The sequence below is a fragment of the Gopherus evgoodei genome, chromosome 5 (genome assembly GCF_007399415.2).
Source record: "Gopherus evgoodei ecotype Sinaloan lineage chromosome 5, rGopEvg1_v1.p, whole genome shotgun sequence".
Lineage (NCBI taxonomy): Eukaryota > Metazoa > Chordata > Testudines > Testudinidae > Gopherus > Gopherus evgoodei.
Window position 1 is genome coordinate 9,761,470 of NC_044326.1, and position 12,415 is coordinate 9,773,884.

General features: G+C 36.4%; 1 protein-coding gene across 3 annotated transcripts in view; it reads left to right on the top strand.

The window, feature by feature from the left end:
• CTNNA2 (catenin alpha 2) overlaps nucleotides 1-12,415 on the top strand; it is an 818,238-nt gene that overhangs the window by 69,331 nt on the left and 736,492 nt on the right. The window contains exon 2 of one of the 3 annotated variants that reach the window (XM_030563913.1): nucleotides 2,194-2,281. The exons of the other annotated variants lie outside the window; for them this stretch is intronic. The gene's annotated coding sequence lies outside the window, so the exon portion shown is untranslated. The remainder of the gene's footprint in view (nucleotides 1-2,193; nucleotides 2,282-12,415) is intronic. 3 annotated transcript variants of the gene reach the window in all.

Genomic DNA, 12,415 nt, shown 5'->3' on the forward strand with positions numbered 1-12,415 from the left:
TCTGATGCTTACAGCCAATGAACTCTGGATTTCTTTTGAATATAAGAATATTGTTCTTGTTAAATGTATTAGCACTCAGTGAATTAATAATAAAAGGTGAATATACCATGTATTATTGCCTTTTTCCCCATATGACCTGTATCCCCTTGTGTGAATAAACATAATATCAACACTGGGTCACATTCCACTTCATCATACCCTTATATATACTGAGTAAATCTGTTGACTTCCCTATTGATATTACTTTGTATTTACATGGCTCTCAGATCAGAATTTGTAGTAAACTTTACCACTGTGGTTCTAAAAAAACTGCCAAGTTTGCACCTACAATATACAAACCACTCTTCTGAATGTATTGTGATCAGCACATTTTCCATGGTGCTTGATGTTGAGAGCTTAGCAACTGTTTGATAATTTCAAAGAATGTTGTTGTGGGTTAGTCAGTATTGCTGGGGTGAATTAATGCTGGCTGTAGTACACCAGATGTTAGAGATAAGTTAAAATGCTACTTAATTCATAGAAGCCATTGCAGAAAAAAAACAAAAATCTACAAGCTAGCACCCAGCTTAAATTGCTTCTAGGAGAAAGACATTTTGAATTGGCCTTGATTCCAGCTTGTAAATCTGCTATGGTACTATATTTCCTAAACTGGATAAGTTTGCTTTCCTATATTTGTTCTGATGCAATATGCTCAAATTTCACAATAATGTATATTTTCTCTTATCATCACTCTTGGAAATATTAATATAAATATCAGATTCATTCTTACAAATATTTACTTTTGAAGAATGAAATTTAGAATTTCTTTGTGGGGTGGAGAGTCACTTTAGATATATTTTGAAGAACTGTTTATTCCTTTCAGACATTTGTGAACACTGAGGCTACTTCATTCAACTCTGAACAGTAATAGTCCCACTTGTCTTTAAGAAAATAATTGAATTGTATTAGACATTTAATAAGCAATATGTATTTGATTGTTTTTTAGAGTCTGCAGACCAATGTAGATAGGAAAACACAACTAAGCAAATTAAGGAATGGATGAAAGAACATAAAATGTTAAGACATGATATGAATTGCTGAGCTACAGTCTGTTTCAACAGTTGCTATGGAAATTCTTTGTTGCTGGGTTTGTGTTGTGTGTGCAATGAGGCATTCAAAAGATGGAAGGGGTTACAAACAATTGGAAAAATAAAGACGACTAAATCCTGTGGTGTGAAGATTGAGAATAATCTTCAGACTTTTGGTTAGGGTATATAGAAATTTGATATTCATGTGAGAATGATTTGTAGTGTTTAAAAATGACTAATTATGCACTTCAATGAGAGTGCAAACAGAACGCGATCAGGCAAAGTTTGGACGAAACAAAAGAGAGACGCACACCTCATTCCCATCAGTTCTCAGTCTTCATTGTGCTCTGCTTCTCCAAAAGTCAGGGAGAATGGGGGGCTTTTCAGTGTGCCCTTAAAGCCTATGGGTTCAGGCTATTTCAGAGCAGATGGAGAGTAAGCTGCAAAGTCCAGGGCTCCTGAGAGAAAATCCTGCCTTAACTTTCCTTCTTTTTAAACTGAGGGAGACTTAGAGTGCTGTCATTTATGTTCATTCCTTCATCATAAATACATCATTATCACAGGGAGAGATAGTTTCAAGTAATGGGGCCTTAAACCCATTTAGAGTGTTCTAAGTAAAAGCCAATAAATGATAGTTATGTTGTAGATTAACTATAGTGATCATTGATCCCATGCATGGGATTCAACTGTTTAATGCTGGTGTTAGGAAGTATTTTCATGTTTCCTCTGAAGTATTAAACAGAGATCTGTCCCTAGGATAAGGTGAGTGTGTTGCATACAATCAGTTATGATTTAAGGGGGCAGATATAAGTGAACTTTGGTCCTTCCCATCATCTTTTTCTGTTGCTTTTATTCAAGGGGTGAGGGATAGCTTAGTGGTTTGAGCATTGGCCTGCTAAACTCAGGGTTGTAAGCTCAATTCCTAAGGGGGCCACTTAGGGATCTGGGGCAAAATCACTACTTGCTTCTACTAATGAAGGCAGGGGGCTGGACTTATAACCTTTCAGGGTCCCTTCCAGTTTTATCAAATAGATGTATCTCCATATAAAAGTGATAAACTAGATATTTTTGTCTCAATAGCCATTGCATCTTCATTTGCAGAACAGATATTTTCTTTTCTTTTCAGTGATGGTGGTAACGTAAGGATTTCAACAGATGAGAATACACATCTTGCAAATACAACACTGATAAAAAGCATTGTTTTAGAAAAGTTGGTAAGTTTTCTAAAGTGAGGTATACTTCAGGAAGCCAGTCCACTGGAAAAATACATTATGGAAACATTCTCCAATAAGCCTACAGAATTACTAAAATAAAGTATGTGATAAGAAGAGAATGCAAATCAAAAAACAGGAGGACCTTTAATTGACTTGGAGGCAGTCCTACTTCAGGATATGCTGTATGGCTTCTTCACCATATATACTGCATCACACAGGCTCTGATTCTTCTACCACTGAAGTCAAGAGAAAACTCCCATTGGCATCAGTGAAGCAGGATGAGGTCCATACTGTGGTATGCAATGTAAAATGCATCTTCATCAATGCTCTATGTATCTGATATGTTCCTTTAGAATTGGCTGAGTGCCAGTGAGTGCTGCCTTGATTTGTGGCAATAAAGAACATACCTGTAAATGTAAATATGCTGGATTGACTAGGGTAACAGCTGATGCTTCCAGATAAATAGAAATCTCCATCCACAATATTTTAATTGATCAGACAAGGACAGAGTATTCTTTGGACACTTGATTCTCACATTTCAATCAAGTTCTCAGGAAAAAATGACCACTTGCAATTGCTGCATTGTTAGTGGTCTAGCTGAGTTTGGTTTTGCAAAGTTTTGGACTACATGGGTCTGTTGAGATACTGGGACTGGATTGCTCAGAAAATTGACTACCTCAGAATGTAACTGTAGAGGGGAATCATCATCAAGTAAGTCTATTTCCAGTGGGATCTCACAGGGATTGGTTCTTGGCCCTATGCTATTTACCAGCTTTATCAATATCCAGGAAGAAAACATAAAATCGTCACTGATAAGGTTTGCAGATAACACCAAAATTGAGGGACTAGTAAATAATGAAGAGGACAGGTAACTGATTCAGAGCTATGTAGTAAACTGGGTGCAAACAAACAATATGCATTTTACTATGGCTAAATGTATACATCTAGGAACAAAGAATATAGGCCTTAGTTACAGGATGGGAGACTCTAGCCTAGAAAGTAGTGACTCTGAAAAAGATTTGGGGGTTGTGGTAGATAATCTGCTGAACATGAGCTCTCAGTGTGATGCTGTGGCTAAAAAAGGTAATGAGATCCTGGGATGCATAAAAAGGGAAATCTTAAGTAGACGCAGAGAGGTAATTTTAACTCTGTATTTGGCACTGGTGTGTCTGCTGCTGGAATCCCGTGTCCAGTTCTGGTGCCCACAATTCAAGAAGGATGTTTATAAATAGGAGAGGATTCAGAGAAAAGTTACAAGAATGTTTAAAGATTAGAAAAGATGCCTTATAGTGATAGACTCAAGGAGATCAATCTTTTTAGTTTAACAAAGAGACGACTAAGTGGTAACTTCATTGTAGTCTATAAGTACGAACCTGCAGAACAAATATTTAATGGATTCTTCAGTGTGGCAAAGAGAGGTATAACATGATCTAATGGCTGGAAGTTGCAGCTATACGAATTCAGACTGGAAATGAGGCGTAAATTTTTGATAGGTTAACTAACCATTGGGACAACTTACAATGGGCTGTGGCTGATTCTCCATCACTGACCATTTTTGAATAAGGATTCAATGTTTTTCTGGCCAGTGTTATACAAGTTAGATTAGATTATCACAATGGTGCACTTTAGCCTTGCAGTCCATGAATCTGTACGTATGTGCCATCATTGCCACAGTATTGTCACACCTCAGCCATGAATATATTTTTATCTTTACATGACCCCAGTGAGTTGGGGAAAGTATCTCTGGGATTTTACATATTGGAAACTGCAACATAGGGTAAATTAGTGTCTTCTCCAAAGTCAAATAGGAAGTGTGTGGCTGAGCTGGGAATTGAATCCACTTATTCTGAGTTCCAATCAAGTTTCCCATCTGCAAGACCAACACAGAAGAGTTAAGTGATTTATAAGATGCAGTCTCTATCATCATTCCAATATTGTATGTTAATCAAAACAGTTTGGTGAGCTGTAGTACCAACAACCAAAAGTCACTTTATTCAAAGGTCTAAATTAATGTTTTAATCTTCAGGACAAATACTTCACTACTGATGAGACCATGAGGATTTTCTTAATAGGTTTACTTTTTTACTGTTAAGAAATTTCTACAATTAGCTTAATACAAAGGTACTTATTGTTATGGAGATATTGCAGCAGAATAAATGTACCTGAAAAGCCAGATTAAATATATGCAATGAAGTCTCGTTCTGTTCTAGTTTTCATAGAGGAAAACATAAAATTGGCTTTGTAGAATTTCATTCTCTCTCTTCAGTGAAGTGTAGCTTCTGCGGCATACTTCCTTTAGGATCTGTAGATCGCTTGTGTAACATCCTCCAGGACAGGAGATGGTTTGCTGATCTCTATTCTTGAGTACAAGACTTCTTCTGAGTACTTGTTTATTTTGTTTCTGCCATGAATCAGATTGAAATTATTTTTACCTGAAACTTTGCATGTATGTGCTACATAAAAGCTTTTATCTCGTAGATACTGAAGGAGAGCCATCAACTAAAAATGCAAATTATGCTGAGAAAAAATTGACAACTTTTAATGAACTACAAAGAAAAGCATAGTTTCTGTTGATATTGTACAGCACAAGACAAAGCTGAAGTGGTTTATATCTTCAGAATCCTAAAATGAAATCATTTTCCTAACCTTGGTTTTCTGCTATTTATTATTTTATAAATCATAGATTTTTTTCTCCCCAAGATCTTTCATAAAGCTTCAAAAAAACCCATAATTTTGTCTTTCAGTGATTTGCATTCTCTTTTCTTAGATGGTGAGGTGGTACTGTAGAGATAATTTCCTCCCTAATTTTATATTCTAAAACAAATATTCATAAGAGATTAGATATAATTAGCACCACAATAAGTATTATAATAACTTTTACTGGGTCATATTAGCTACCTCCTCCTCCCCCAATCCATACTTAGTGAGTTAAATTGCATCAGTAAGCTATAGCCCATATCTTTCCAAGATGCGATCTGAGGAATCTAATTCATGCAAAATTACAAGACATTGACTTGGCTCAAGCAGGAATCTTTTCAGAAGTGTCCTATTAATAATGAGCAGCCAATATAGTGAGAGAAAACAATGTTTAGCTTACCACATACTTGGATTGCTGTTACTTACCCAGGCGGGATAAAAATAAAGGATTTAAAAAAAAAACCCATAAAACTAAATACACTTTTAAAATAAACCTATTTAAAATTTAACTCTAGACACATACTCTATTTAAAATTATAATCTATTAAAATAATTTAAACTATTTTTTTAAATTAAGCAGTACAGATTTACTGCCGAGCTTTTAAACAAAGTCAGAGCAGTGAAATGGTTGAAGTTGTTGCCTAAGCACCCAGAATTAAAGTTTGTTGAAGTGCTATACCAGCTTTGATAGGTTCAGAGAATATTTTCATTATTTCAGGTTATTTATCTAGTTCAGTTCAATGATTAATTCATTCAAAGTCAATTAACTGATTGGGAGCTGAAAAAGCAGAAAAGCTTGCTTTCCCCTTCTAACTTATGAATAAAAATAAAAACTAGGTGTGAGAGAATGAGATCTACTAGTTCTAAAGTCTTGAAGGACATGATGACCAAAAATTGAGTTCAATTCACTTTCGTTGTTTAATAAAGCTGTTTATTTTAAATGTAAAACATGCTTTGATAAACATACTTTTTATCGTATGTATATCTAGCATATTTAAAGTACTTTTATTTAGCAAGCAGAAATAGATTTAAATGCCATTAGCAGCATTTTAAATCAAGTTTCCGTCCAAATCGAGCTTGACACAAATCATGAGGTAAAAAAATAATCCTCTACTAAATAATACATCATTCACAATTTTCTAACAAAATAAAAATGTAAAAAATAAAATAAATATATCTTATTCTATATAATTGCTTAAATAAATATGTTTAGATCTAGTGTATCCTCACAGTGAGCAAAAAGTACCAAATTCAATGTAAAGGCTAGATCTAGTGGTAAATCAACATGTTTAAATTATTACCAACCAATAAAAATCCACCTTTTGTTTAGGAAAATAAGTAGAAAGTACAAATACCAAACAAGATTAACATGGATTACTTAAATTGAGTTAAATTGATTTAAAATTTAAAACATTCCGCCCTGGACTCAACACTTTTTACTTTTCTCATTAAAACGTGAAACTAGATAAAACAGGCTGGGTGAAATTCTATTCTGGCTCACTAGTCCTTTTGCCATGGCTCATAAATCAGTTTGACTGGTGTGTTGGGAAAAAATTCTGTGAAACTGTGGTTTCATAAGATTTCAGCTTGAAATTTGAAAAACCTGTGCTGTTTCGGCTGAAATTTGCTTTATGGTTTTGTTGAACCTGACAACTGCAGGAAAGTTCTAGTTTTGAATCCACACAAATAGGAGCAGGTGGGTGGATATAAAGTTTTGAACAGACTAGAACTATTTTCACCCAATTTTCTCTATAAACACTTTAACAGTTCCCACAGTCTAAAAAATAGGAGACAAATATGTACATTGGAAAACATGTGAGTTCATTATCATATTTAAGTGCCCAAAACAGAAAGTGATGTCTTATGTATATTGACATTATAAAATTGCTTTAAAATATTTTTATACTCCAAATAGTTTGACCATTCATAGACCCTTCTAATGTGATACGGTCTGTTTTGAAAATTTGTTAGTTAAAAATGATTTCAGATACTGCATTAAAGTTTATCAATCTTTTTAATTGTTTACATTTCATGAGAAGTTGTTTGCTAAATATTTTTCCTTAATTTCAAGGAACACGACATGGTTTTTTCCCTGTATTTTTCAGTCAGCTCAATACTAACATGTCCCACCTGCCCTCTTTGTGGGGATATTTTTAGACATTTATTTTTTTTCCCCTTTTTGGTATGTGAAAGGCCCCCGCATACAAATACACTGAAAAAAAAGAATTATTTTTCTCTGTTTTTTTATTTAAAGTCATTTTAAGTGTAACTTGTGACAGTAGGGGGAAAAAAGATCAGACTGAAGAAATTATTATGCAACAGTACACCTTTCATCATTTAAAAAAATCCTGAAGCTAGCTACCTGGTAACTACGGTATTATAAGATATAATGAAGTCAAACAATAGCAGTATTTGAGTGCAGAGGCAGCAAGAAGCCAGTGGCACTTATATGGTTCAAACGTAACTGTGTAAAAGCTAGGAGAGGTTTAACACTGTAATAATAAAAAATTCCAAACTGTACCAGGCTCAGTAATTCAAAACTTTTGATAAACGGTTCTGAGTGAATTTCAAGATGCTGTTCTTAAACAACAGTATAAAGATGTAAATCGTTTAGCACCTTGTTATTTGACTGGAGAGCCTCTCTCCCCCAAACCAGTATTACCACTGACACTCTAGCCGAAGCTCACTTGATATGAGCAGAAAGTGGATGGCAGAGTTTTTTGTGGGGGATTGTCAACCCTGAAATTCATGCTACCCTCTTTTGTTTGCCAGAGCGGGAATTCATTGATCCATCTAGGCAGGCTGCAAAGCAGATCTTTCCTCATAAGCATTTTAGGGAAATTGAATGCCATAAGTGAGGAATTGTAGTGACCAGACAGCAAATGTGAAAAATCGGGACAGGGTGGAGGGTAATAGGAGCCTATATAAGAAAAAAGTCCCAAAAATCAGGACCATCCCTATAAAACTGGGACATCTGGTCACCCTAAGGAGTTGAGACTGAAGGACATTTCTTGAGCTTTTTGTGATATAAATGGGTAGAACATCTTTGATTTTTTCCGTTTTGGAAGAATCTCTATATTGGTATTTCTGTAATTGGAACAAAAATATTTCATTGATATTTTAAAATTTGTTAATGATGTATTTCACATTTTGGGATCTTCCTGGAACTGTGGTTAGGTCCTAGATTTAAAAAAAACAACCAGCCTCTCTAAGGCTACGTCTACACTACAGGATAAATTCGAATTAGCTTAAACCGATTTTATAAAATAGATATTATAAAGTCGATTGTGCGCATCCACACTAGGCACATTAATTCGGTGGTGTGCGTCCATGGTCAGAGGCTAGCGTCGATTTCTGGAGCGGTGCACTATGGGTAGCCAATAACGTCGATTTGCATCCACACTAACCCTAATCCAATATAGTAATATCGATTTTAGCGTTACTCCTCTCATTTTGTAGTGGTACAGAAATCGATTTAAAGAGCCCTTTAAATCGATATAAAGAGCAGTGTAGTGTGGACGGGTGCAGCGTTAAATCGATTTAATGCTGTTAAAATCGGTTTAACAGCGTAGTGTAGACCAGGCCTAAATATCACTTCTAAACCATGGGGCTAGAGGAGGAAATGAAAATTTAAATTTAATGTTAATTTTACATTTTGCAAAAAGTTTAATTTTGTTTTGGCTGGTTTGTGTGGATTGCCCACTTCTACCAGTAGAGCCCTGATATTGATTTAGCTGAGAAAGTTTATGTTCCAGAAGCATGCACTGAAATTAGGGAAGCAAACACATGTGGAAAGTTCCTGTATAAAATAAATACTTGGCACTTTTATCATGCTTTTCAACTTCAACACTAGATTTAAAAAAAAAAATCTGCAAAGCATTTTATAAAATAATCTACACAACTCTCCTGTCAGTACAATGGGTAAGTATAACTATCTCTGTTTTGTACATGGAAGAAACTGAGGAAGAGAAATTAAAGTGCTGTTATGGTTAGATTACTGATTGCAAAAATAGCAACATTTTACTCAACTCATCTGCTTCCTGTTATATTCTAAATCACATCTGCTTATTTTATTAATTAAAATCAAGCTTTTATTCCTGTTAGCATTGCTTAACCAGTATTATATGAATACTGAACTAAATATTGGATTTTCTGGCTTGTGCCTCAACAGAATTAATAGAATCATAGTACTAGAAGAGACCTCAAGGGGTCATCTAGTCCAGTCCCTTGCACTTAAAGCAGGAGTAAGTATTATTTAGACTGTAGAATTGTTAGGTACATTTCAAATTTTTATTACTGGTAATGTTATATATTGCATTTGTGTCTTATGAAGAAAAATAGAGGGGTAATTTAAAAAAACAAACAATTGCGCTATGAACTTTACAGGAGAGTTCTTCACATGCATTAAGCACCTTTCCACCCACAAGTTTAGATGAAGCTTCAAGCATGTTCAAGGTGTGGATTGTAAAGCAGATAGAGAGATGTAGGCAGGCATCTTAAAGTGGCTGAATTTATTAAACAGAAATATGGATATGGCTGTTAATGCAAGAAATAAACTGGTGGAAAATCAGAAATATCAGCTCTTTTTTGTGTAGATATAAAACATATAAAGTTGTTAGATTTCATTTTTAATATGCTCCCTCCCCAGTCTCATTAAATGTATATACTAAGTGACTTGAGATGTTTATGATTATTTAATGTGAGAGTACTGGTTATTTAATGTGGTTCCCAATAAAACTTTTACTGTAATCTCACATGCTAGTTATTTCTAAAATTGATTAAAATAACTGTTCTGGGGGATGAGATGACAATAATTTGGTAATGGGTCATAAAGCCCTTCATCCCTAGGTCAGTGATTTAAATCCAGCCCAGATCTGTAGTGATCTAAACAATGATCATCAGATGGTTGATGGTCTATTTGGACAAGTATCCACATCTGTAACAATAGCTGACATTGACAACTTTGTTGGCAACCTCAGATCGCTAAGTGAATGGGCATGATAACTTAACTTTCTCTTTACCTCTCTGTAAGCATTTGGACTCACTGCTGCAGCACCTCCTGCTGGTGACTTCTGGGAATTAGCACATTCCAGCTCCAGAACACCTTCTGCAGGCTGATGATCCACCTTACCTGAGGCCCCTGTATCCCTCCCAGGACCTTGGTGCCCGGTTTACCCAGGGTGCTGCCGCCTGGCAATAACCCTTTTCAGCCTCAGGGTCTCCCCCTCCCAGGGGAACCCCCACCCACTAGCCTCATTTCACCTCAGTGTTCAGCTACTGCTAGTCCCCAACTACCCCCCCCCTCACTGGGGCAGACTGCAGTGTAAGCCACTCATCATCAGCAAAGGGGGTTCAGACCTGCTGCCTCTGCCTACCCATGGGCTGCCACCTGCAACTCAATACCTAATAGGCCTTACCAGGCCTTCAGCCTGGGGCTTTCCTAGGCTGGAGCTCCCTAGGCCTTTCCCCAGCCCTGCTACACTCTAAGTTCCTATCTTAGCACCTTGCAGCCAGGCCTTTCTCCCTCTGCAGGCAGAAGGAGAGTGTCTGGGCCCTTGGCTCACAACCTTTTATAAGGGCCAGCTGGGCCTACTTTCCTCCAATCAGCCCAGGCTTCTTGCTTCAGCCACAGAGCGATCCTGGGCTGTTTACCCACTCCTGCCCTGTGGGGTTTGAACCACTCTGCTACATTCCCCAAGTGGTCTTTCTGGATCTGATATGAGACACATAAATAATAAAAAAAAAATAGTTTATGGATGAAAGGTAGTAGATTGACTGTACTGGATAAAGCCTGTTGTCTACAGGTGGAGATAAGTTGCTGGTTGTGACCTACAAAGCCCTAAATGGTCTGGGACTGGTCTACCCAAGGGACTGCTTCTCTGTGTGGGATTTTTCTGCAGTTTTGTATAAGAATATTAGACAAGTAAAAGCAACTAGGTACAAACTGTAACCTCGAGATTGTTTTCATGATTGTATTCCATGACTCTTTTGGGAGACGTTGTGTCTACAGAGATATTGATGGTATTTTGTTCTCCTTTTTTTTTTTTTCCTAAGAGAGGGGTGTTTGTGTGCAATGCATGTAAGTCTTGGTATTGAGTGGAACCAGCCTTGTTGCTAAAAATTACTGATACATTAGAAGAATAGCTCATCTTTGCTATAATATTACAGCTGCAGTTGTTGAAGTTGCTCCTGCCAGGGGCTAATCTGCAGCTTTATCACTTGACTTTAGAGAGCTTTGGGTTTTTTGTTTGTTTGTTTCATTTGTTTTTGGGGGTTTTGAGGGGGTATTTTTTAGTTGTTGTTCCTAAATCAATTCATGCTGCTTAAGTTTACTATGTGCTCCTTTTCTCCACAATTTCTCAGCTGCTGGCATAATATATCTTAACTTTTCCTATCTATGTTCAGTGGAACCAGTGCTGCAAAATACCAATAATGTGAAGCTTGCAATTTGCATGCAGTTCTTTATGAAATCCTCTCTCTGATCAAGTCTTCATTTTGTCTAGTTTTTCAATAACTTATTTTGAACTACTTTTTGTGTTTCTTTCTAATACCTTTCTTTCTGGGTTGAATTTTCTTCCAGTTCTCCCCTTACCTTCAGAATCAGATACCTTTGTAGCAAAGTATATTTAATTATCTTCATAACAGCTCTCTGTTAAGAAGTATCACACCTACTTTTATTGGCTCCCTGCTAGAAATCAGCCCACTGGTATTTCCCCAGTTTTCTTAAACAGCTAAGAGGATAGAGCCAAGCTAATAGTATGAACACAATATTTCTGGACTTAGTGGAGGTAGCATCACATAGCTCCATGGATTCACTGCTTCATCATGGACCCTGTCCATTTGATAGTGTAAAACATTTGCGCTCAGAGCCCCCCGTCCAGTGTTTTGCTTTGCAGTAGGCACAGCAATGATTGCAGTAGAGTAAATCCTATGTAAGGGTAACTCCTCATTAAGGCAAAAATTGGTACATTTTCCTTAAAGTTGCTTACCTTGCTTCTTATTGAATAAGGTATGGCCAAATGGAATGAAAGAGTGTGCAAATTGCCTGTATCAGACCAGTGATTGTAGTGGTGGGGGATACTTTCACAATAGTTATATGTGTTATGATGCTTGTAGACCAATAACCCGGGAGTGTAACAAATTCATCCTCTTCAGATTAGATTCCTCCAAATATATATATATTTTTTTTAATTAAGGAACAATCTGGTTGTGGTGATTTAGCACTTTGTCTGCACTCTTCCATCTCTGGATAGTTATCTTTTAAATTAAGAGGACTGCATGCATTTCCTGGCTCACTGCTTCATCAAGTATCTTTTCAATAGACAGCTGACTGCCCCATACAAGAGAAAACAATACTTTCATTAGCTTTAACACCTTTTAGTCAGCTTTATTCCTTCTCAAAATATAGTTATGATGTTGCTCCCAAGTTGTATTCCA